Raw genomic sequence first — 24269 nt, forward strand, 5'->3', positions numbered from 1 at the left:
TGTGTGTGTGTGTGTGTGTGTGTGTGTGTGTGTGTGTGTGTGTGTGTGTGTGTGTGCGTGTGTGTGTGTGTCACACACACACACACACACACATACAGTCAATGCTCAGCTCGTCGAACTGAGTCGAGTGATATATGCCATTCGGCTCTTTGGAGCACTTTCATATCTTCGGTTTTGCAAGTGATTGCTATACCTTTCTAGGAGAAAGGCAATGATTAATTAGGAGTAAAATATTCGTGCTGAGGAAATAGCGAAATAAAAGAAATGACTTTGAATTTCGTACACTTTAATCACGAGCAATACCGGGAACGTACGAATAACACAATACCAAATTTAAATTTTGTTGAGGCCATATGTTTTGATCAAAGCAGTTACAGTTTTAAATAGTCTTTGAACTTCGTTTCTTATCATAACTTTTGAACCACATATCAAATTGCAATGAAATTTCTTACTTGTGAGTTTGAGAGACAACCCGTTCAAATGACACTAGATATGTTCAAATAAGTCGTGTGATCTTTGAGATAATAGACGTTGTTTTTTAATTGAATACATAACGGTTGGAATAAAAATACGATTATAGTCTAATAAAATGGGAACCTATAGGAAAGCCAAACTTTTCATTTGACACTAAGATTGTTGAATTTAGTCCAGCCATTTTTGGGAAAACGTGTGAATTTGAAAAGTCACCGGAACATGTTTCTTTTCACAATTCTTGAACCACGTGTTTAATCACTATAAAATTCATCAATTAACCTTTAACTAGCCCGTTCATTTGATACCAATTTTGCTAATGTCCACGGTCCATACAATTTTTTTAGAATTTATATGGACAGTTGTCCTCGGATGGGAAGGAAGGGGGGATCAAAATCGTTAAAAATCTGTCCACGTGGTATGTGGATGACCCCAAATGTAGGTTCTCTGCTGAGAAGTTCAGAATCATTAACCGTCTCGCATGCTATGAATATGTTCAAGAAGTATCTGTTTGCTGAACGAAAAAACAGGAAGCGGTGCAATAAATGGCTTCTAGTTGTTTCTCTATGTTTCATCTTGAAAAAACCGTTATGTCTATATAACCCAAAAAACGCCGAGTAATAAAAGGAAATCAAAAACCTCCAAAAGCCATTCTCCGAAGCTCTACACGCTGATTGCGCAACCAAACGATAACGTACCGTTCTGAAAACTCGCGTAAGCCCGCTTCCGGCAACAACGCGAACCATAGAAACTTCATTGTTAAATCCCAGCTTGTCGCTTCGGAGCATGATCGTAAGAGAAAATATTATGAATTTTCTACTTTCTACATCCAATTTAGATTAGCCGAATAGTTAGTCGCTTCGGGGAGCACCTTGCTTGCAGTTTTGCAACCAACTAAGTATGGCACAGCTGAGGCACTTACTAGCACGATTCGCGATAGAAAGGATGGATCGAATAGATGCTGGTTAACCACCTAAAGCAGTATGCGAACAATGATTTTGTTTTCTTTCTATCCTCATAAAGCTTTGGTTCGCGTGAGTGTGTTCAAGAACAATCTTTGTAGATTCTCTGTTGTTGATATTCTATCAGATACCTGATATATAGCACACTGAGATGCCTTTGGCGGAGAATCAAACGCAGGAAATTACCTTTCGAATATGAATATTGTTACCAGAGAGATCATTTTAGGTTAGCTAGATGGTGCCGGTGGGATTTTAGAAACTGTGTCAACTGCAAAATTTGTGCTTTGTGGATTTTTTCTTGGTGTACTTTGCTTGAATCTCGATTAAGAAGTAGCGTAAAAAACTGCGCTATTTTCGGAAAAACGTTTGAATTCCGAAATCCGCTTTAAAATAGTCGCGTAAAAAACGACTCAAATGTCAAATATGTGATAGATAAATACGTTGTAAATAACTTTCTGACACCCTAATTTGCGATAACATAAATATATAATATATATATTTTGTAGGAGACAGTTTTGTATATTATTACAGTATTGTATATTATTATCGAACTCTAGATTTAAACTTTACCCTAAACTCGTTCCCTAGAATGCTGTCGAATGGTTAACCTAACGTCTCTATCGATTCAACAGTGAAAGGAGGCGCACGGTTAACGTTCGCGTTGGTGGGAACCTTTAACGCGTTTTTGAAATGGTGAGGGCCACCAAAATCCACAGAAATGTAAAAAAAATGTATCTAATAATATTAAACAAAAGCAAAGCAAAACCTTGGTGCTCCATTCACATTCGGAACTCAGCCTTCTGTTTATTTATACACAGACTTCGCAGCCAACTGTTTAGTGTACAGGACCTGACTCAAGCCCACGACGACTGGCTTGTTAGACGAGCATCGTACCTTGAGGCTATCTTAAAAATAGACACTAAATTATGAATTGGCTCCAAAAGCCTACAGACCAATCAGTTTAACATCCATATTCTTGAAAATTATGAAAAAACTGATTATCAAACCGTTCACCTGACGGTTAATCCCTTGAATAAACTTTAATTTGCTTATCAACACAACAAATCTACCATAGACGCGTTACAATTGCTGGTTAGCAAAATCGAGAAGACTATCGAAACAAAAGAAATTGCACTTGCTACATTTCTTGACATCGAAGGAACATTTGATAATGCCTCCCATCTCTCAATGCGAAAAGCTATGAGCAAGCACGGCATCGATGACATTTTAGTAAATTGTATTCATGCTATGCTTAAACATCGGGAAATCATCGCCCACTTAGGGGGTGAATGCCAAAAGAGAAAAACAACTAAAGGATGTCCGCAAGGGGGTATTCTCTCACATTTGCTTTGGTCATTAGTTGTTGACGATCTTTTAATAAACCTGACTGAAAGGGGCTTTGAGGTGATCGGTTTTTCTGACGATATAGTAATTATTGTCAGAGGAAAATTCGATTGCGTTATATCCAACCGTATGCAATCGGCCTTGAATTTCGCACTGAAATGGTGCAGGACAGAGGATTTATCTATAAATCCTTCGAAAACAACTATTATTCCCTTCACACGAAGGAGGAAATACACAATAAAGAAATTGCGGCTCGATGGCACTAATCTGAACACATCCACTGAAACTAAGTTTCTAGGAATATGGCTTGATCATAAATTAAACTGGAACACACACATTGAAAATGCAATCAAGAAGGCAACTAGCGCTCTGTGCGTGTGTAGCAGAACCATTGGTAAAAACTAGGGTTTGAAACCCAGGATGATACACTGGTTATATCAAAAAATAATTATACCAAGAATTATACTATGCCTCGCTAGTGTGGTGGCCAAAAACTAATGAAACGGCCGCTCAAACAGTTAGGCAATTTACAAAGGCTAGCTTGCGTATCAATTTGCCGAGCTATGAGAAGTACTCCGACGAAATCTTTGGAAGCAATTTGTCATTTCCTTTCACTTCATCAAACGGTGCAACTGGAGGCGGTAAAGAGTGCCCTAAGGCTGAACCGTCACAAAAACTTTCTAGACGAAAATCTAACAGGTCACATCAAAATACTGAAAAATTTTCATATGAACGAACTTACAGTGAGAAACGAAGACTGGCTGGAAAATAAGCCAAATTTCGACACTCCCTATAAAATCATTGAGACCGAACGGGAATCTTGGGAAACAGGAAGTCCAGCAGTTCGACAGGGCTCAATAATCTTTTACACCGCTGGTTCGAAAATGAATAAAGCCACCGGAGCTGGCATCACCGGGCCAGGAATAAATGAATATATCTCTATGTGAAACTGGCCAACAGTTTTTCAAGCTGAAATATACGCAATCCTGGAATGTGCATACATCCGTCTAAGGAGAAATTACAGACACGCAAATATCTGTATCTTCTCCGACAGTCAGGCAGCACTCAAAGCGCTTAAAGCACCCATTTGCAAATCAAAACTAGTGTGGGAATGCATTCTTTCACTTCGGCAGCTAGCACAAAAAAACCAGGTTTTACTATACTGGGTACCAGGACACTGTGGAATTGAAGGCAATGAAAAAGCCAACTCACTAGCAAGACAAGGCTCTTCTGAAAATTTTATAGGACCAGAACCCTTCTTTGGCGTCTCATCAAGAACTTTAAAAATAGAACTAGATGAGTGGGAGAGGATGGCCATAAGTAAAAATTGGAATGCTGTATCTGGTTTAAGGCAATCAAAAAAATTTATAAAACCAAACTACGCACTAATTATGACGCTACTTAGGCTCAATAAAAAAGACCTAAGTACGATAACAGGACTTTTCACTGGTCACTGTCCGAGTAAGTACCATCTGAAGAAGATGGGCAAACTCAATGACGAGAAATGCCGCTTTTGCGGACTTGAGAATGAAACCTCTGAACACCTACTTTGCGAATGAATAGTATTAATACAACGCAGACTGCGTATCCTCGGTAAAGGATTCCTAAGTCCTTCCGAAATCTGGAACGAAAGCCCTTCTCAGATATTACACTTCATTCGAATTGTGATACCTGACTGGGATACACGTGCAAATCAAAATTGGACATCAACTCAATGATAGTTATGCGCCGAAATTGAATGCACCTAGATTAAGGCGGAGCATACCACAATAGATCTACTACCAATGGTCGCAATGCTTCAGTCTCCTACAGGAAAAAAAATTAATTGGCTCCATTATCATACCTTTGGAAAAAAGTAAGAGGTTGTATCCAAAACACGACCGTAGAACTGACGTAGAACTACGCACACTATTACCAAATGCATTGTTTTAAGTGTTTCATTAATGAGCCGTAGTCTACTAATGCTTGCTTTGTGCTGCCTCAACAGTGGGGGAATAAAGACACTGAAAACACGAGATGTAAAAGCTGTTTCACATCCAGTAAAATAGACGGCCGCAACATATTTAAATTGCTAGTATCCACAATAGATTGCTCGCTTGAGTTGTCAAAAAATTATTAACCTTCAAATACTTGTTTATTTGCCTTGATAAAGGTATTTTGCTGCTCAAAATTGGATTTGCCGATAGCAACCTTTATGCTGCCTCAGTAGTGGGGCAACAACGGCAGTCTGACGACACACGCTGAGAAGTGAGAAGAACTGCGCTGCTCCTGAGACATGGTGAACAACCACAGGGCAAGTGATTTGTTTGATTTAAAGGCAGCCACAGGCGCAACCCGCTGCTATCCGCTGCAATTCGCTGTTACTGCTGAGTGCTGATATCTGCTGCTACTGCTGTCAACGTTGTCGGTCTAGCCAGTTCACCTTCCGACTAATGAATGTAGCTGGTTTTACCAGAAACACTCTTTTAAAGTCAAAGGTTGCTACGAAATAGGCCACGCCTTTCTGTTCAGTTTTACCATTCTCTAATAATCTTCAGACAAATTATTCGACAATTCGCATTTGATTTTTGTATACAGAGAATAAACACCGATGGTGCTCTCACAAACGCAACGATTTTAACCCGTGCCGTGTTGCGGTTTGTAACATCAAGCTTCGTTTGCTCGCTGTTGCGTGTTGCATATTGTTGCAACTGAGCAGATGATGATTGAATCGATTTCAATTTATTCCTGTAAAGCCGAATTAATCACCTTTGTTAACCCTCTAGTGCCCAGTGCCGCCTCTAGGCGGTCTTCAGTCGAACCTCTAAAAAGCTTCAATAAGAACTTAAAAATGTTCATGAGGCTTAATAGTGATTTTTTCGAAGCCCGTCTAAAAATTAATTTGGGTACTAGAGGGTTAAGGCGCAGGGCAGTTTGTTGTTCAAAATCGGTTATGCTGATCGCAGCCTTTATGCTGCCCCAACAGTGAGAAGATTGGGTATATAAATAAAGTAAATTTTTTGATCGCGACAGAATTTAGTTGCTAGGATCCAGTACAGAATGCTTGTGTTATTGCCAAAAAATTATTAAGCTTCAATTACTTGTTTATTTGCCGTAAAAAAGGCATTTTGCAGTTCAAAATCTGTAAAAGCTGTTTTCGCATTCAGTTAATAAGATGGCTGCGACAGATTGTGTTTTTTTGGATTCCGCATAGAATGTGTTGTTGCCAAGATAAAGCAAAACTTTATTGCGGGAAGAAGGCCGAAGTCCTTAATTGGCATATCGAGACGTTTGGTGCTACCTCGCTGCTGCTTAGATACGTGATGTGATTTGTTTACTGGCGCAACCCGCTGCTGCTACTTCCGCAATTCGCTACTATGCGGCTAACTAGTTATACTATTCTGTCGACCTTTTCAGGGAAAGGCAGCAAGCGACCAATCAGAGAACGTAATTTTCGTATCAACAAGGCTTGACAATTTTCAACAGTACAATAGTTCGCATAATCAATCAACATTTTTCTACATTTGGGTGGATGCGTGTATATTTTTCCAATCAATTGCTGCAAGAATCAAGGAAATCGGTTGAAAACAAACCGATTTATAAGCATTTAAAAAGGGTCATTTTTTGACCCCTTTTCGTTAATAGTTTTCCTGTTTACATCCCTATGTGGCAGGCTAAAGAAAAACGTAGTTTTACGTCAAAACGTGTACATTACCCTCTCCCTTTATTCTGTGGACACGCGTGGGTGTTTGCGTATCCCCCATAAGTTGTCTACATGGAATGTGGACGGCCTCTTAGTCAATGGTCATCTTTAGGAACAATATAATATAATGGTTTGAGAACAACATTCGAATTGTTGTTTATCGCATGACATAAACAGAAAAGGGTACCAAGGGGCTATTCACACACCACGTGGCCAGATTTTTAACGATTTTGACCCCCCCCCCCTCCAAGCTGTCCACGTGGTATGTGGATGGCCCCCAATGGAAATAGACTTTTCGAAGTTTTGTGTTCTCGAAAAAAGTTCCCATCAAAACTCTAGCTCAATCGTGCAGCAATTCCAATCCCACAGACACACAGACAAGCAGACATTCGCAGCAGCCTTCTGTTGAGTAGTCTGAAAAAGGATATTTCCTCGAAATCCCCTCGACGAAATAAATTGCTGATACTAGACACCTTATTTTCCGAGGGGGAAACAATGAAGGCCGCATGGTAAGTAGACGATAAGAGAAGAGTAGCGATAAAATTTCCTTTCTTGGTAGCTATAAGTGACAAAAATAAAACCAGGAATTAAAAAGCTGGACAATGACAGGAACAAAATAGGGAAAAGAGATTTGTTTCTCTCCTGGGTTTCAGAAGATTAGGTTTAATAAGAATTTGTTTAATAAAATCTATCCTCCAGAGTTGTTTTAACCCTATCCCGGAGGAGAGAAATCAGTTTTTACTCCAAAAAATTCACTTCAAACACTTATTACTCATCAACTATTTGCACGAATACCACTATATATCAAACTAATGGTAGCAGTGGCCATCAGCTCCTACAACTATATGCACAATGGCTACGTTATTTCTGTTTTCACTTTGCCAAAGACTAGACAAAAATATTGATTTTTCGATATTTTTTATCTCACTTGTAGGGCGATTCAACACGGATCTGTTATGTCCAAAGAAGGGTCTTTTATCAAAATTTCCTGAAGACACCATTTTCATTAAATGTAACGTGCGCCAGAAAATGACTTTTGACCAGCTTTTTTCGATTGTGGACCACAGTGTGCCGTTAGACGACATTGTGACGTAGATCCCTTTGATCAGTTGTTCAATACGGCATCTAACTCTAAATAAATTTATTGTCCCAATTGCAACATTTTGTTTATGCTAGATTTTATGCAGCGTACGAATAAATAATAACAAATAACGAACAAATTGGCAGAAAAAACTCTATAAATGAAGGAATTTTTAAAAATATGTTATTTTTTAAATTTGAGTAAATTCAATTTAAAAACATGACAAAAATTTCAAAAATTTTATATATTACGCATAGAAAAGCACTCAGATTAATTTTTCTGGTATTTTTTCTTACAACTAGAAGTAATCACCTTTGTCGAGCTTCGTAGCCGCAAGGTTATAGAGTCCGCTTTGACAAGCGAATGGTGATAGGTTCGAATCTTAGTATAACCAAACCATTCGTTCGCAAAAAGGACTTTAAGTATGGGTTTATTCTCAGGCTCTTCCACACAAAAATCTTCTCTCCAGATTTAATAACCTCTCGTCTAAAGCTTCTATAATATCATAGACTATAGCACGTTATATGCTTTTAGAGTGATAGCCTGCAGGAGGATATGATGAGGTCGATAAGGAAGGTAGTAGATTACTAAGTCTGAAGGAGAAGACAAAAAGCACTATAACACGGAGCAGGTTACTTCTCAATAAGTAGCACTGTAAAATGGTAAAAAAAAAACAGAAATGTGCAAACAGCAAAAACGTCCGGACAATGCCACAATAGATCAAACAACTACTGGTCGCAGTGGGGTCCACACAAAAAAAAACACCTTTAATTTGGTTCAAAAAGATCGAAAATCGATCAACTGGTTCAAAAGTTGAAAGATGATTTTTTTTAATATAATACATAGAATATAGTCGTTTTTTATGGTCACCCTATTTTGGAGCTAGTCCCCCTAACGAAAAAATACGGGTTTGATTATTTTCAACATAGATTCATCCCTGCGATTTTGAGCACAATTGAAGCACTTTGCGTGACCAACTTCGAAATAGGGTGACCATAAAAAACGACTGTGTTCGATGTATTTAATTTAAAAAAAAATCATAACTTTTGAACCAGTTGATCGAATTTCAATCTTTTTGAATCAAATTGAGGATAATTGTTTCTAGTTATAAATAAAAATACCAGCAAAATAAATCTGCGTGTTTTTATATGCGTAATAAATAATATTATTGAAATTTTTGTCTTGTTTTTAAACTGAATTTACTCAAATTGAAAAAATAACATATTTTGTAAAATTCCTTCATTTATAGAGTCAAATATGCCCTTCGAAATGAGACCAAGAGCTATTTTTTATGTTTGCCCCAAAAAGAATAGCAAACAAATGAAAAACGCATGTTTTTTGATGAAAAACATTAATAACCTTGAGTAGAATTGAGATATTTACGATATCGGAATTGCAAATTGTTTTGCTTAAAAAGCACTAAAAGTCGTTCAAAGATAGTTTTAAGGTGAAACTTGAAATAAAGAAGTTAGAGTGTAAAATGTGTTTTTTCAATATTAAGCGATTGTTTTCAGAGACAGAGAAAAACTTTTTTTTACAAAGTTACTTAAAATCATTGGAGCTATAACTTTGTAGAACAAGTTTTTCTTCTATCTGCAGAGATAAAGAAGTTATATACTTGATTGCATCGAAAATTTTGGTCACCCTAATTTATGATAATTTTTTAATAAGCGCTTTATCATATGTAACAACTTTGTAGAAGAAAGTTTTTCTCTAAAACATTGCTATAGAGCTCTAGACCCAAATTTCCCCCTAAATTTGGTTTCTGGACCATTGTGCATTGTTGTAATGAGGGCTCCAGACAAACAAGCAGTACTCTGAAACAGAACGAGATAATGCGTAATACAACGATTTGAGGCAGTTAATAAACATAAAATCTTTAGCGGTCCTGAAGATGAGTCCCAAAACTTTAGAGGCTTTGTCGACAGTGTACAAAATGTGGGGTTTGAAAGTAAGATTGAAATCGAAAATTACCCCCAAAATTGGTCTTTAACTTGGTTTACGCGCTTCTGTGCCTAGCAAAGCATATTTGTAATGTATAGTCTGTTTTTCCGCGAAAATGATATAATCGAGCATTTATAGCAAGGGTCACACTAACATCCCTTACCTCTTCCAACCTGATTGCAAGGACGTGGCCGGCGTCGTTATTGATCCTTTAAAGTATTGAGTCACTAAAACTTGTACGATGAGAATGGTCGGTCACTCCCAACCCCATTCAGTTGATTCACTGTACAATTTTACTGATTCGGATCAATCACGGAGTGCAACCATTGATATGTGCAGTCAGTCAAGCTAAGCTATGCTAAGAAAATGATATAATCGAGCATTTAGCTGGATTAACGTCCATACGGTTCTGATGGCATCAATAGAAAAAAATATCTAGCTGACGTTGAAGGAAGTGACAGTCTTCATTTTGTGAACTTGAATATAGAGTCCGAGGTCATCCGCGTTAGACAACCGTGGTCCTTTAATAGGTCATTAAAATAGAGTAGGGAGATAAGCGACTCTAAGTGGCTCCCTGCGGTATTCCAGACGTAGCGTCAAATTGAGAGAATTGGCAGTTTTTATCATCGTGATACATCTTGAATGGTCAGGAGAACTACGAGAATTACGAGATTAACGCAATGATCACAGGCACATTTTTTTCAGCTTGCGGAATAAACTCCAGGGTATCGCAAGATCATCAATACCGTAACGACCTTAATGAGTAACAGTTCGGCGTGCAGCTAAACAGAACCAAGCGACAAAAACATTATTTCGAGTAATCGGCGTTCATAGCGAACCAACCCCGTATGTTTTTTGCATGCTGCTACAAACAATTTTTGTTACGTAACGCAAATAAAAAACAATTTTTGGAGCCCCAGTTTCATATTATTCCACAACAGAGTTTTGTGGGAACAAGCAATAAGGGCTTAGGCAGCTTCTCCGGGCAAACAACGGAAGTCATTCATAATGAGCCGAACGCCCCAACAATATGCATTTAAACTCCATACGAAACACACTAGCTTCAGTAAGAAGTGTTTATTCAACTTACAATCAATAAATCAATTTACAGTGAACAGTCTAAAACCACAAAACCTTCCAAAAACGTTCCTTCCAAAAACGAAAGCAAAAACCAAAACACAAATATGATTTACTTTGGAAACTTTGAGGGTTAACATACGACAGGCTAAAGCTGGCACTTGAATGTAAATATGTATTAACTAAAAATCGATTGATGAAAGCCCATAGGCAAATTCTACAACCAAGGTCAAAACAAGATCTAAAATATTAATCTAAACCTGACAGCCTGTTGTCGACAGACGAAAAGAAGACAGACGTTGAGAGCCGATAGTTTAGTTTTCACAATAGATTGAGGATCAAGAGTCGGATGGCAAAGACGAAAGTTGGAAATTTGGAAATTAAAGTTAGGGTATCGTACTACTTTGGTTTTCTCCGATAGGCTTTCTAGTCTTATGCAAAACCTGTGAAAGTAGTCCGATACCCTACTTATTTGTCAGTTATACGTTCTCCGCCCGCTGTCATCTTAATGTGACTATGCTGGTACCATCAGTTTTTCAGCTATCCGGATGACCCTCTACAGATGAAAGGAATCATAACTTCAAAGTTTTGCGTTGAGTATAGAATTTAGTTTGATACGCAATTCGAGAAAATTTCTATGAAATGGTGAAAGTTTTTTTTAATTAGACGTATGAAAAAAAAACCTCCAAATAATGTTTATCCATCAGAGACCAGAGCCTTATTCTTGTCTCTGTAATCTTCTTCAGAAAAATGTCACGGGTCATGTGAAACCTGAATAAATTAACTCCTATCGTAATTTTCCAGCGATCTCTCACATTTCGGTGGGAAATGTTAATGAATAAAAACCGTTCACGTGTTTTCTCCATTCTTGCTTTCATTTTTTCCGACACCAATCAATGACATGAGTTCAATTCTATTTCCATGTCACAAACATACCAAGACGTATCGAGCGGAAATGATATCCACCCACATGTGGCCTCGTGAGAACAAAACAGAATACAACATCGATTTGATCTAGTTTTTAATCAGTTTCAACAATAAACAGTTATCGTAGTTGTTGCTGAACTGTGTACTTTTGACCGTTTAAATGACTGTAGAAAAATGGTTTTATGTTGAACCGGTATAACTATTATTAATAAATATCAACTCAACTCTGCTGTTAACTTCTGCACTAAACGATGCAATCAAAAAACCATTGTGTCATAATAATGGTGCTCTACTCGATTGCATACTGAATTTGTAAAGCTAACCGCAACCTCACGTCGATAATATAATATTCCATTGCGGGGTAAAATGGCATTTCTGCTCATGAGCGATACCGTTATAAATCAAATTTCGAACACTTATGTTATGATGTAATTTTATTCGTTTGAAAATCCACTCAAATCAGAAAAAATCAACGTCTTGGTAATTTAATCCTTGTTGAACTATAAAATTTCTTTCAGATCGTACTTGTGCAATACGCTAGCTACATTAATTATATTTTAATGCTGAAGTATTCAAAGCTTGAAACTGTTCGAAGTATGAATCAAAACGGTACTTCAAACCGCCGCCACGGAGCATAGTGTTGTTGAAGGAAGGTTGGTAAAGTCTTCCACGTAAAATAAATATGCTTCCCCCAGCTGTGGCACTGGCGATGCCCGAGGTTTGCTTATACTCGCGTTAATCGTTTTTGTTTCCATGGCAAAGAGTTGGTAGAAAAAAAATTGATGGAATAATTTTAATGTTGTTTTATAATATCATGAAGTCACGCTCATTACCATCGAAGCCTGCGTATAATAACAAATGAGCAGCAGCAGCAGCAACTGTGTGACAATTTGTCAAAAGTTTCGGCAAAATAGCGCGTGGTTTTTCGTTTCGCTTCACGGGCAATTGAGACCGTAAATTGAAATTTGATATAGGATTAGTTTGAATTATTTAATTAGGTTTATAAGTGGTGGAGTCTGTGCTTGTCATAGACGTGAGAATGAAGGTTGATTGAAGACGCCAATAACTTTCGAGAGTATAATTTATTTTCCCTGTGTTCCCCTATTGAATTAACATTAAACCCTCCAGAGCAGAAGCTAATCTCAAAGTTTCGGTGAATAGCAATATTCGAAAGGTTAAAAAACATGAATATGAATTAAGTTCTGATTAACGCAAATTACTGATGAACATAACGATATGCAACTCAGCATTTTCAAGCGCCTCTAACCAAAAGCTCAGCGTTTTAAATCGCGAATCCATTTAACCAAAAAACCAATGATTCTCTAACGTACCGTAAGTTTTTATAAGGTTAAGTCAACAGAAATTGCTCAACTCGCAAAATAAGGAAAGATAGACAGCACTAAAAAAATTTTACGGTATTTGAACAAAATGGGCATTGTGGAATTCATTTCTCAAAGTATGTTTTATTCAGCGAAAGTAACCCTGCTCGAAGCAGATTGGATAGCTATTTCAAGTTTGTAGAAATGTGAGGGTCAGACGTATTCATGCGAGGCTTAGTGTTTACGAAGGTAATTACATACAGACTGCTTTTATCCATAACAGCCCCATGGTCATTGAAAATTAAATTTAAATTGAGTGATCTAAAGTTTAGTGTTACGGCAACACCAAACGTCAAATTTCAACCGATAAAGATACTGTCGGGAGTATCGGTTCTGTTTTCACTGACACGCAGCATCGAAACTATCCGCGACATGTCGTTCCGACTGCTACTGCAATAACAAATGAGAAATCAAACAATCATTAATGTCGTTTTTATTTTTGTGATGGTGCTACACCGCAAGTACCTGAAATAAATAATATTTTCAACGAAGTTGCATTAATGGGTGAATGAACAAAACGAAATCGAAATGAACTAAACAAGCCTGTGGGACTATTCAATTGGCTTTTTATGATACCGACGGTAGCTGTACTGACAGGTTAGGTAGCCTAAACCCGTTATGATGCAATGTGGTTTTTATGCTTATCTGTAGTAGGCACATCAACCGTGCAAACTGGTAGCTTGATAGAACAGCCTTACCTGAAGCACTGCATTGTACAAATTAGTGAGGTAAAATTACTCACAAAAACATGGTGACAGGACACGAGTTTCACGAGCACCAAACGATTGGTAGCATAGTTTCCTCCAGTCACACTGCCATGAGGCATTATTAATACGAGGTGGAACGGATACGCCGTGACCGCACAAATGTCACGAGTTTCAGTTGTTTTCCCGATTGGGACAGCATTGTAAAGAAATATCAGGCTACTACAAAACTTGATGTTAACGTTAAAATAATGTTCGATTCAGATCTTTCCATTATACATGGTGTTTTAATGTGAGTACGAGTTTGATAAAGTTATGCAAAAATAATAATTTTTTGTAAACAATTCAAAACCAATAATTTATAACACCTGTCGCTGAAAAAAATCTGTAATAAAATTACATAAGCAGTTGTTTAACTTGTTACTCTTTTCTGTTCGGGTTTCCATCATTCGAGCAGTGAAGTGCCTGGAAGTTGTAATTAACCTTCGCGGCTTCAGCGCTAACAACCAGGTACTATTGTGGTACGAGGCAAATAGTCAAAACCGCCGAAACACTTTTCTCAGTGCTCTTCATAATTGCTGGTGGGACTCGCCGTGAGGGTTTGATGTTGACAACAGCGCAGTGAATGTCTTTGTGCCTCAATGCTAATCATCAAATACTTCATAAATTTAATTAGGTTTCCAAAGACGTTGTCATTGTTTTGAGTGGAACTGTTCCAAACAAAAAATAATCCTCATAATATAATGTTGTTTCCGGGTTAACTTTAGGTCACATTCAGCGACTTTTAGCTAACTAACCTGGAGTCTGGAGGTTATCTAACACCGGTGTTTTGGTGGTCAACCTGATGCCTGTTTTGCAGAGCATTCCTGCTGCCGATCATCTGGTACCTAGTACGCCCCTTGTGTCAAGTTGGTCATTGGCAGGCTTGTCATTTATCCTCGGAGAATCACTAACGAGCAGAAGAATATCTTTCACTACGAAAACTGCTCTAACACTGATGGGCAAAGCGACGCGCTTGCTTGAAGAGAACAGCGAATCGTGTGTATCTGAGTAGCTTGCAAAACACACTGAGCACACTGTTTCCAAAGCTGCAAAAACGTGATCGAAATTATTTTAACCCAAAAAAAATAGATTTTAGAGCCATACCTTCAGGAAAGTTGATCCATTAATTATTCTCCATTTTACAGAAGTTGAAATTTTGTGATTAATCCACCTAGAAGTGAGAAGCGAATTTTACTTTTTTCATTTTTGCATATAAAAATTCACTTTATTCGGAAAGTTATTGCACATTTTATTAAAAACAACTTTGTTAGAGGTACCACACTTCTATCTGCCTTTTTAAATGGACTTTTGTGGAGTTTTCTAACGATTGCCACTAAAAATCAATTTTTTCAATAAAACATTTAGTAGTAATTTTCTACAATTTTTCAATGTTCTACATTGTTGTTTGCTATCATAAAACAAACAATTTCTTCGAAGAAACTTTATTTTTATCTCTCATATTTCATAGGTTATTGACAATTTTTATTGAAACAATGCACTAATTTACTAACAGATATCTTTAAAATCTGCAAATATCTGCAGACTAAACCATTTCTTTATTTAAGTATAAGATCCAGATATAGGCATTTGTCTCTCGCTGTCTCCTGTGCAGATATTTGTAATACATAAGAGCATCATTTCAATAAAAATCTTTAATAACTAAATAAACTTAAGATATAAAAATAAACTCTCTCCGGTGAACTTGTGTATTTTATGATAGTTAACAACATTGTAGAACATTGAAAAATTTTAGAAAATCACTATAAAAAGTTATATTAAAAAAATTATTTTAAGGGGCATTCTAGAGAAAACTTCACAAAAGTTTATTTGAATTGGTAAATACATATAAAGTGTCTTCGATAAAGTTGTTTCTTACAAAACGTGCTAAAACTTTGCTCAGCAAAGCGGATTTTTATATGCAAAAATGAGAAAAACAAAACTCGTTTCTCACTTTTAGATAGATTAATCACAAAATTCCAACTTCTACAAAATGGAGAACAATTAATAGAACCACTTTACTGAAGACACTACGACTCCAAAGTCATTATTTTTCGAGTTAAGAGTAATTATTGTAAATTAGCGCATTATTCTGGTAAAAATCGTCAACAACCAAAAATATATGTGAGAACACAATAAACTTTCTTCGGAGATATTGTTTGTTTCGTTGTAGTAAACAATTCTGTAAAACGTTCAAACATTGTAGAAAATCACTAAAAAGTAATATAGCAAAAAAAGATTTTTAGTAGTAATCTATAGAAAACTCCACGAAAGTCCATTTAAATAGATAGATAAAAGTATGACGTCTTCCACAAAGTTGTTTCTTTCAAAATTTGCTACAACTTTGCTAAACAAAGTAGATTTTAATATTCCAAAATGAGGAAAGTGAAATTCGTTTCTCACTTTCGAGTGGATTAAGCATAGAATTGCAACTTCTATAACATGGAGAATAATTAATGGAACGGTTACGGTTCTAAAATCAATGTTTTTGGGTCAAAATAATTTCGATCACGTTTTTGCAGCTTTGGAAACAGTGTGCTGCGGTGGAATCTGGAATAACTCTCCAGAGAGATAATAATCTGGTATGATCTTTCTCACACAAAAGGACAATACGCTCAATAACTACCCAACAGAGCTCACTGCAGTGCTTTTACTGTGTGTCCAGTGTCAAGCATAAAATAAATGAGAGAAAAATGTAGGTTAGAAAGTAAATCACGTTGTTTGCATTGTTTTTTGAAACTGAAACAAAATTAATCCAGTCGCCCGTCCCGCATGTTTGCTCTTCGAAAGCTATCGGATTGATCTCAGCAGTGAACAGCGCGTTGTTCTTCTGTACTCTTCCAGTAGAGTGATTAACCAGTCTTGTTTCGCTCAGCTGTGATATAAGCAGCAAATGTATTATTTCTCTGCGAGTGGCAGAAACATAGCACAAAGCCGAATGAAGATGCATGCATGCAGGATAAGAAGCGAACGGTTTTTTTTTTTTTTTTAAGGGGGGATTTGTTAGTAGCTTAAGTAAATATTAGTAAATAATGAGTATGTGTGTCCAATCACAAATGGTTACTTCTCAACACTGTTAGAAATTTGTAATTCTAATTGTTAGGATTTGTTTGCTTTCGCAATTAGGACTTATCATTCGTAGGGATTTAAACCTACTTGTCAGAAAAGGGGAAGTAAACTTACAATTAACTTAATTGCTAACTTATTGGCTATAAAGAGAGCTTATCGTAGCAATTGAGGATTGCAACGATTTTTGTCGAAAATTGTTAATAATTTTATTTGACATAGTTTCTAATGGTTCAACACCAGTAAGTCTATGTAATTCGAGTGTACCAAACCAAGGAGGACGCTTCAAAATCATTTTCAGAATTTTATTCTGAATCCTTTGGAACGATTTCTGGTCATTGCTGGTCTAAAAATTTGTTTGTAAATCAAAAGTTTGTTCTTTAAACAAAGTTTAGAATTCCTGTTAATGAGAGGATATAAACATCTCGTATATTTGATGCACTTGGCTTGTATACTCTCTTTGATAAGAAGCGAACGGTGATTATTCACTCTACTCTTTCTACATATTGAGAAGAATAACAACCCTGGGCCTAGTGTGGTTGGAAACGTCTCCGCCAACCACGCTCGACGCCTGGGTTTGAATCCCACCGCCGACATAGGTGTCGATGGTTGTGAGGTAGCGTGATCCACTCACAACCAACCCAACTGGTCTAGATTCAATCCTAGCCGACACCGGGAGATTTTCTGAGGCGAAAAATCTCTGGGATCACGCCTTCCATCGCATGAGGAAGCAAAGCCGTTGGCGCCGGTCCGTTAATAAACGGGTCGTGAGTTAGGGTTCTGGGTGTGGAGTCGCCTCCCTGGGCGTCGGTGATTGGCCACAACAGTGGCGGAACTAGACCGACGGAAAATAAGCGAGAATAAAAAAAAAACCCTGATCGTTAATACTTCTGCGACAATTAGGACGCAAGATTGTGTTGTAAGTTATCTTGTACAATGACACCGGCATGTAAATGTTCCTAACGGCGAGTGCTATGGAGTACCAGCTGACGCTATTGAATGCATTCTTGACGTCAAGCGTGATGATTGAACAAAAGCGAATGTCCCATCTCTTACGCTGAAGTGCTACCTCCGCCGTCTTGCTGACGGAGAGAATGGCATCCAGCGTAGACGAGCTGGTTAGTTGACAGACCGTCTACACGCTTTGTGTACTTCACCAGTCTGTTGGGGATAATCCTCTCAAGCACCTTGCCCGCAAAGTCCTGCAGGCAATTAGGTCTTCTAGTGGTTCCCCAGCCTGCTTTCAACTCTACGTAAAAGGGCAGTCATCTAGGCACTTTTGCATGACTGCTCGTAACAAACCGGAGGCCACTTCCATGGTCTCCTTGATGACCAGGTTAGGGATTCCATCCGGTCCCGGTGTCTTGCTCACATTTGAGGACCTGGCGATGAGTTCCTCATTCGTAACCATCACCTCCTTCTCAACCACGTCAGGATTACCTTAGCTCAAATTTTGGATGTCCAGCAGGCTGGCCGACCATCCCTGATCTGTGTCTGAGATACTGGAACGTCAGACGTGAGATTCGGCAGCCGAGAACCCAATATAAATTTACTTAATTGTTACAACCCAGTGCTTGAACACACTCCCAGACGAGTTTTGATGTGCATGCCGCAGACTTCGAAGCCTTTAAAGCTGCTTGACTGCAGGCATATAACAGAACACTCTACTATGCTCGTGGTTTAGTAGCCAGCTGGCCGGCTGGGCACCTTGGCCCTCCCATAACCTGTTTGGCGTCTCGTTTTCCGGAACATGCCAGGCACTTAGGAGACTGCCCGCAATCCTTTGCTCTATAGTCTGTACCCCTACAACGTTTGCAAAGCTGGTTCCTATCGGGCCCCTTGCAAGTTCATGACTTGTGTCCTCCCTCGAAGCCCTTGAAGAAAACATCCCACTGCTGCATGCTTATGAGACATATTGATCAACCAGTTGGCATTGGCCAATGCAAGTCGGAAAGTTGCCACCTGGGTCCCCATTGGGCCTTTATGAGGGCATCCTCCTACTCAGCGTCGTGGTCGTTTGGTGGCCTCCTGGCGCTTCCTGCCTTCTTGGTGCCTTTTTTCCACTACGGTAACACTACTACTGTGGGAAACGGTTTCGTTGATGTACTGTCCCGCGGTTAAGTACAACCAACCTTTTCTTCCTGTACTCAGGGCCGCTTCCCCCAGGGACTGTCTGTTTTGCGTGGTGGCTGATCCAGAAGGGCAGACTGCCGCAAACGTGCAGGTGTCTTTTTAAATTGACTTCGTTGCCCTTTCATTTCATCTTTATTTCTCTCTTCTCCGCATCCGCAGCTTTTACCTTACGCTCGGCATGTAGAGGGCCTGCTTCGGATACTTCGATGAGTTGCTGTGCATCGAGCAGCTTTGATAACGCTACCACTTTCGATAGTGTATCCCGCTGTTTTTCGATCGGCTTGCTAGCAGTGGACACTTCCGAAGCCTTCGGCGCTCGCCAACTACTGACCCGTAGAAGCATACAGCTCAGCCTTTAAAAAAACATAGTTTTACATCGTATTCTGATGAACGCGATGCTTATTTGTAATTTGTTTGCTGCAAGAATAAAGGAAATCCGTTGGAAACTGACTGAGTGATAAGCATTAGAAATTGGACACTTTTCGTGACGCTCTCGATGTTTAGATTTTCATTTTACACCCTCCCTCAGAATGTTGCCGAAAGACGTAATTGTACATCAACATAAATACTATTTTTGTATAATTCTAAAAAACCTATAGGCTTACTATATTGCTTACAAGTTGTTTTCGAAGAAGTCAAACAGTCATGCTTCATAATTTTGCTTAACTGAGCTCTATGAATTTCTAAAAAAAAACTTTTTTTTTTCTAATTGCTTATCTTTATACAAGGGCATTCATAAGAAAGAAGCGTCATCTAAACCATCCATCCTATTTAAAACGTAAATGGAAAATCTTGTTCAGTGCATTTAATTATATATCTTTTTTTTTTTGTTCTCGCTTATTTACCGTCGGTCCAGTTCCGCCACTGTTTTTGTGCCATCACCGACGCCCGGGAAGGCGACTCCACCCAGGACCCTAACTCACGACCCGTTGGTTAACGGACCGGCGCCAACGGCTTTACTTCCTCATGCGATGGAAGGCGTGATCCCAGAGATTTTTCGCCTCAGAAAATCTCCCGGTGTCGGCTAGGATTGAATCTAGACCAGTTGGGTTGGTTGTGAGTGGATCACGCCACCCCACAACCATCGACACCTATGTCGGCGGTGGGATTCGAACCCAGGCGTCGAGCGTGGTTGGCGGAGACGTTACCAACCACGCTAGGCCCCCGCTCGTAATTATATATCTTGATCCGGTCAATAGTCAAAACATCAAAACTTTTCGATTAATTTCTAGCTCAATTAGATATTAAAACCAGTTCTCTGTCTAATTCAATTACAGAAATGTATTCAAAGTTGTTACCAACAAACCGAGATATAATTACGGCATGATCTTTTTTGAAGTTTTAATTAACGTTTATAACCAGTGATTCTTTCAACACTTTTTCTTGCTGGGATAATATCGAAACGAGCTATTTTTGTATACTCGTTTGCTATGCAAACTGCAGCGGATAGTATAATTTATGTCGATGCTAACCTGAATACACTCTGTGATTACTCAAAGCACCGGGTTTACGGACATTAAAACGAGTCCCTGATTTGATAAGCATCTCCTCTTTAAAACACATTAGGGTAATTGAGGAACGAAATAGTCATGAATATATAATTGGTTTTTGTGGGAACGGTTCGGAATGAGTTTTTTGAACAACCATCCGATAACTGAGTAGTGTAAAAAAATAGAATAAAAAATGGATTACATTCAATTTCATTTCGCATAAAACATTCCGGCTCACTGTAAGGACATCTGAAAAAGGATATTTGATTCAAATTCAAATTCTTCTGCCGTATCAAGCTGTAGCAACCCCCGTAGATTAAATAAGGTCAATCGCAATGGAAAAACATTTCTAGCCCAGGCTGTACTGGACAGGTGAGAAAAAAAAACAACGGAGCAACGGAGTATTGTGGTAAATTTAACACATAACGTTATTTATTTTTCCTGTTAACTATTGCCAAGATTGGCCATTTCTATAATATTCGATTATAGTTCTCGGTCTGCGAAAAAAACTCACAGTGAAAAAGTAGCGTACTTGTTATATGTAAATGCATTTAATAGCAATGTAAATGCAATAATAGGTGACATAGACAAACGTGACATTACCGACACGTTGTATTTTTAACAGAGTGTTGAGAGGATTTTATACTTTTCTCAACACACAAACTTCAAGTTAGAATCATGTCACGCTAAAATTAACAGGCACGAAATTCCATCAATGTGGGGCGAAATTGATGAAATATTCAAATTATTTTAAATCCTGGACAACGATTGAGTTTTAGCTATTATGCAAGTCATGTAGAACGAAAAACTATAGTTTTTTTGTCGACGTACTGGGCAGAAAAAATACTATACTATCCAGATATTTGTCGGTGATAGTATCATTTCGAGTGTTCTTGTTAACACAGTTCAAAGTTCTTTAAAATCTACTGAACTCATTTAAAACTTTATGATCTTACGCTATTTCTTTTATTGGGTAGTAGAACCGTTTCTGTTTAGTATCAAAAAAGAATTATGGGGATTCGAGGGTAATAATCGGAATGCTTAATATACACTTTTTTTTTCCTCATCTATAGTTTATTTGACACGGCACAAATACAATTCAATGTTTAACGGCGCCAATTATATCTGGTAGCTTACTTTCTAAAGTATCTTAATAACTAAGAGCAAATTTTTTATCCTCGCTGCCGACTACGAGCTGAAACTAAATCTAACTTAAGCTAGAATGTTTTGCATGAAAAGCACTGATTTGTTGTTTGATGGTTTTCCATCGCCATAGGTAAGCAGCATATTGAATATGTTCCGCTGCTGGGCCAAGATATTACGGACTGGCATATTGGGTTGTCTCCCTCGGGGCCTGAGAGTATCGTGCGGGTCTAGTTGCTGTTTCCGGATCCGGGGTCTTAACGTGTTCTTGTCGTTTGGTTGGATGTAGGCGGAAGGGGATAGGACTAAACTGGGGCGTGGATGGATTTCAGGAAAACGTATATAAGGGACATGTAGGATAGGTCACGGCTTGCCAAGACATCACGAACAGGAACAGCCGACTGCCTACCTTCGGCCTGCAGGGAAGCTATTAATCTAGACCTGGCGTCACGGTATACAGGGCATGACCAAACAACGTGCTCTATGTCGTGATAACCTTCACCACAGGCACAGATACCACTCTCCCCGAGCCCAACACGACGGAGATGCGCGTCAAATCTATAGTGATTGGACATAAGCCGGGACATCACGCAAATGAAATCCCGACCTACATCCAACCCCTTGAACCACGGGTTCGTCGATACCTTGGGGATTATGGAATGTAACCACCTTCCCAGTTCCCCCTTGGTCCAAGAATTTTGCCAACTGATGATCGTATTCTGACGTACAAATGCGAAAAATTCATTAAAGGCAATTGGTCTTTCATAAATATCACCGTTTGTTGCGCCCACCTTAGCCAAAAAGTCCGCTTTCTCATTACCCGGTATCGAGCAGTGAGAAGGGACCCACGCTAAGGTAATCTGAGTAGATTTTTCGGATAAAGCACTCAGATGTTCCCGTATTTTCCCCAGGAAATACGGAGAGTGCTTAACATCTTTCATCGATCGGAGAGCCTCAATGGAACTGAGACTGTCCGTAAAGATGAAATAATGGTCCGTGGGCATTTTTTCGATAATCCCTAGGGTGTACTGAATTGCAGCTAATTCTGCGACGTAAACAGAAGCAGGATTATCGAGCTTATGGGAGACGGTTAAATTGTTATTGAAGATACCGAAGCCAGTGGACCCATCAAGAAGTGATCCGTCAGTGTAGTACATATTGTCGCAGTTGATGTTTCGATATTTATTGGAAAAAATTTTGGGGATCTGCTGCACGCGTAAATGATCCGGGATTCCACGAGTTTCTTCTATCATGGATGTATCGAAAAACGCAGTAGAATCAGAAGTATTTGATAAGTCGACACGATTTGGAATATTCGAAGAAGGGTTAATATTTTGGGACATGTGATTGAAATACAATGTCATAAAACGGGTTTGAGAATTAAGTTCGATTAACCTTTCAAAATTTTCAATCACGGGACGGTTCAAGACCTCACATTTGATAAGAATACGAGAAGACAGGCTCCAGAAGCGGTTTTTCAATGGTAGTACTCCAGCTAAGACCTCCAAACTCATCGTATGGGTCGACTGCATGCAACCTAAGGCGATACGCAAACAACGATATTGTATTCGCTCCAGTTTGATCAAATGTGTGTAGGCTGCGGAGCGGAAGCAGAAACACCCGTATTCAATAACAGACAATATCGTTGTTTGGTAAAGCCTTATAGGGTCTCCTGGGTGGGCTCCCCACCATTGTCCGGTTATTGTACGAAGAAAATTCACTCTTTGTTGACATTTATCCATCAGATACCTCACGTGACAACCCCAGGTGCCTTTAGAGTCGAACCAGACACCAAGATATTTGTGTACCAAAACCTGAGAAATCGTTTTACCCATTAATTGTGTTTGAAGCTGAGCAGGTTCATGCTTCCTAGAAAAAACTACTATCTCAGTCTTCTCCGGAGAGAATTCGATACCTAGCTGTAAAGCCCAAGCAGACAAATTGTCCAAGGTATCTTGCAATGGTCCTTGCAAATCGGCAGCTTTGGCTCCTGTAACAGAGATTACACTGTCGTCTGCAAGTTGTCTTATCGTGCATGAGTTTGCCAGACATTCGTTGATGTCATTTACATAAAAGTTGTAAAGAAGGGGGCTTAAACATGAGCCCTGGGGAAGACCCATGTAGCTAATGCGAAAAGTTGCCAAATCGCCGTGCGTAAAATGCATGTGCTTTTCGGACAACAAATTGTGCAAAAAATTGTTCAAAATTGGAGAAAATCCTTGTCGCTGAAGTTTACCCGAAAGAATGTCAATAGAAACGGAATCAAAAGCCCCCTTAATGTCCAAGAACGCAGACGCCATTTGTTCTTTGCGAGCATACGCCAGCTGAATATCTGTTGAAAGCAACGCAAGACAATCATTCGTCCCTTTGGCACGGCGGAAGCCAAATTGAGTATCTGATAGTAGACCATTTGATTCGACCCAATGGTCTAAACGACGGAGTATCATTTTTTCCATCAATTTCCGGATACAGGATAGCATTGCAATCGGCCTATAAGAGTTGTGATCAGAAGCTGGTTTCCCTGGTTTTTGGATGGCGATCACCTTCACTTGCCTCCAATCCTGCGGTACAATGTTTTGCTCCAGGAACTTATTGAACAAGTTCAACAAGCGCCTCTTGGCATTGCCGGGTAGATTCTTCAACAAGTTGAATTTGATTCTATCTAACCCAGGCGCGTTATTGTTACAGGACAGGAGGGCAACTGAAAATTCTGCCATCGTAAAAGGTGATTCTATCGCGTCGTGGCCCGGAGACGCATCGCGAACAATGTTTTGCTCAGGAACAGAGTCCGGACATACTTTCCTGGCAAAATCAAATATCCACCGAC

The 24269-nt window shown here is 38.9% G+C and overlaps 1 protein-coding gene across 6 annotated transcripts in view; it reads right to left on the bottom strand.

Moving 5' to 3' along the window:
* LOC129720753 (G-protein coupled receptor dmsr-1) overlaps nucleotides 1-24269 on the bottom strand; it is a 263787-nt gene that overhangs the window by 108512 nt on the left and 131006 nt on the right. For 2 of the 6 annotated variants that reach the window (XM_055672445.1, XM_055672444.1), the window contains exons 3-4: nucleotides 14718-14784; nucleotides 14369-14659 (exon numbers count right to left, since the gene is read on the bottom strand). The exons of the other annotated variants lie outside the window; for them this stretch is intronic. The gene's annotated coding sequence lies outside the window, so the exon portion shown is untranslated. The remainder of the gene's footprint in view (nucleotides 1-14368; nucleotides 14660-14717; nucleotides 14785-24269) is intronic. 6 annotated transcript variants of the gene reach the window in all.

This window comes from Wyeomyia smithii, chromosome 2, assembly GCF_029784165.1.
Source record: "Wyeomyia smithii strain HCP4-BCI-WySm-NY-G18 chromosome 2, ASM2978416v1, whole genome shotgun sequence".
In the NCBI taxonomy this organism is placed as follows: domain Eukaryota; kingdom Metazoa; phylum Arthropoda; class Insecta; order Diptera; family Culicidae; genus Wyeomyia; species Wyeomyia smithii.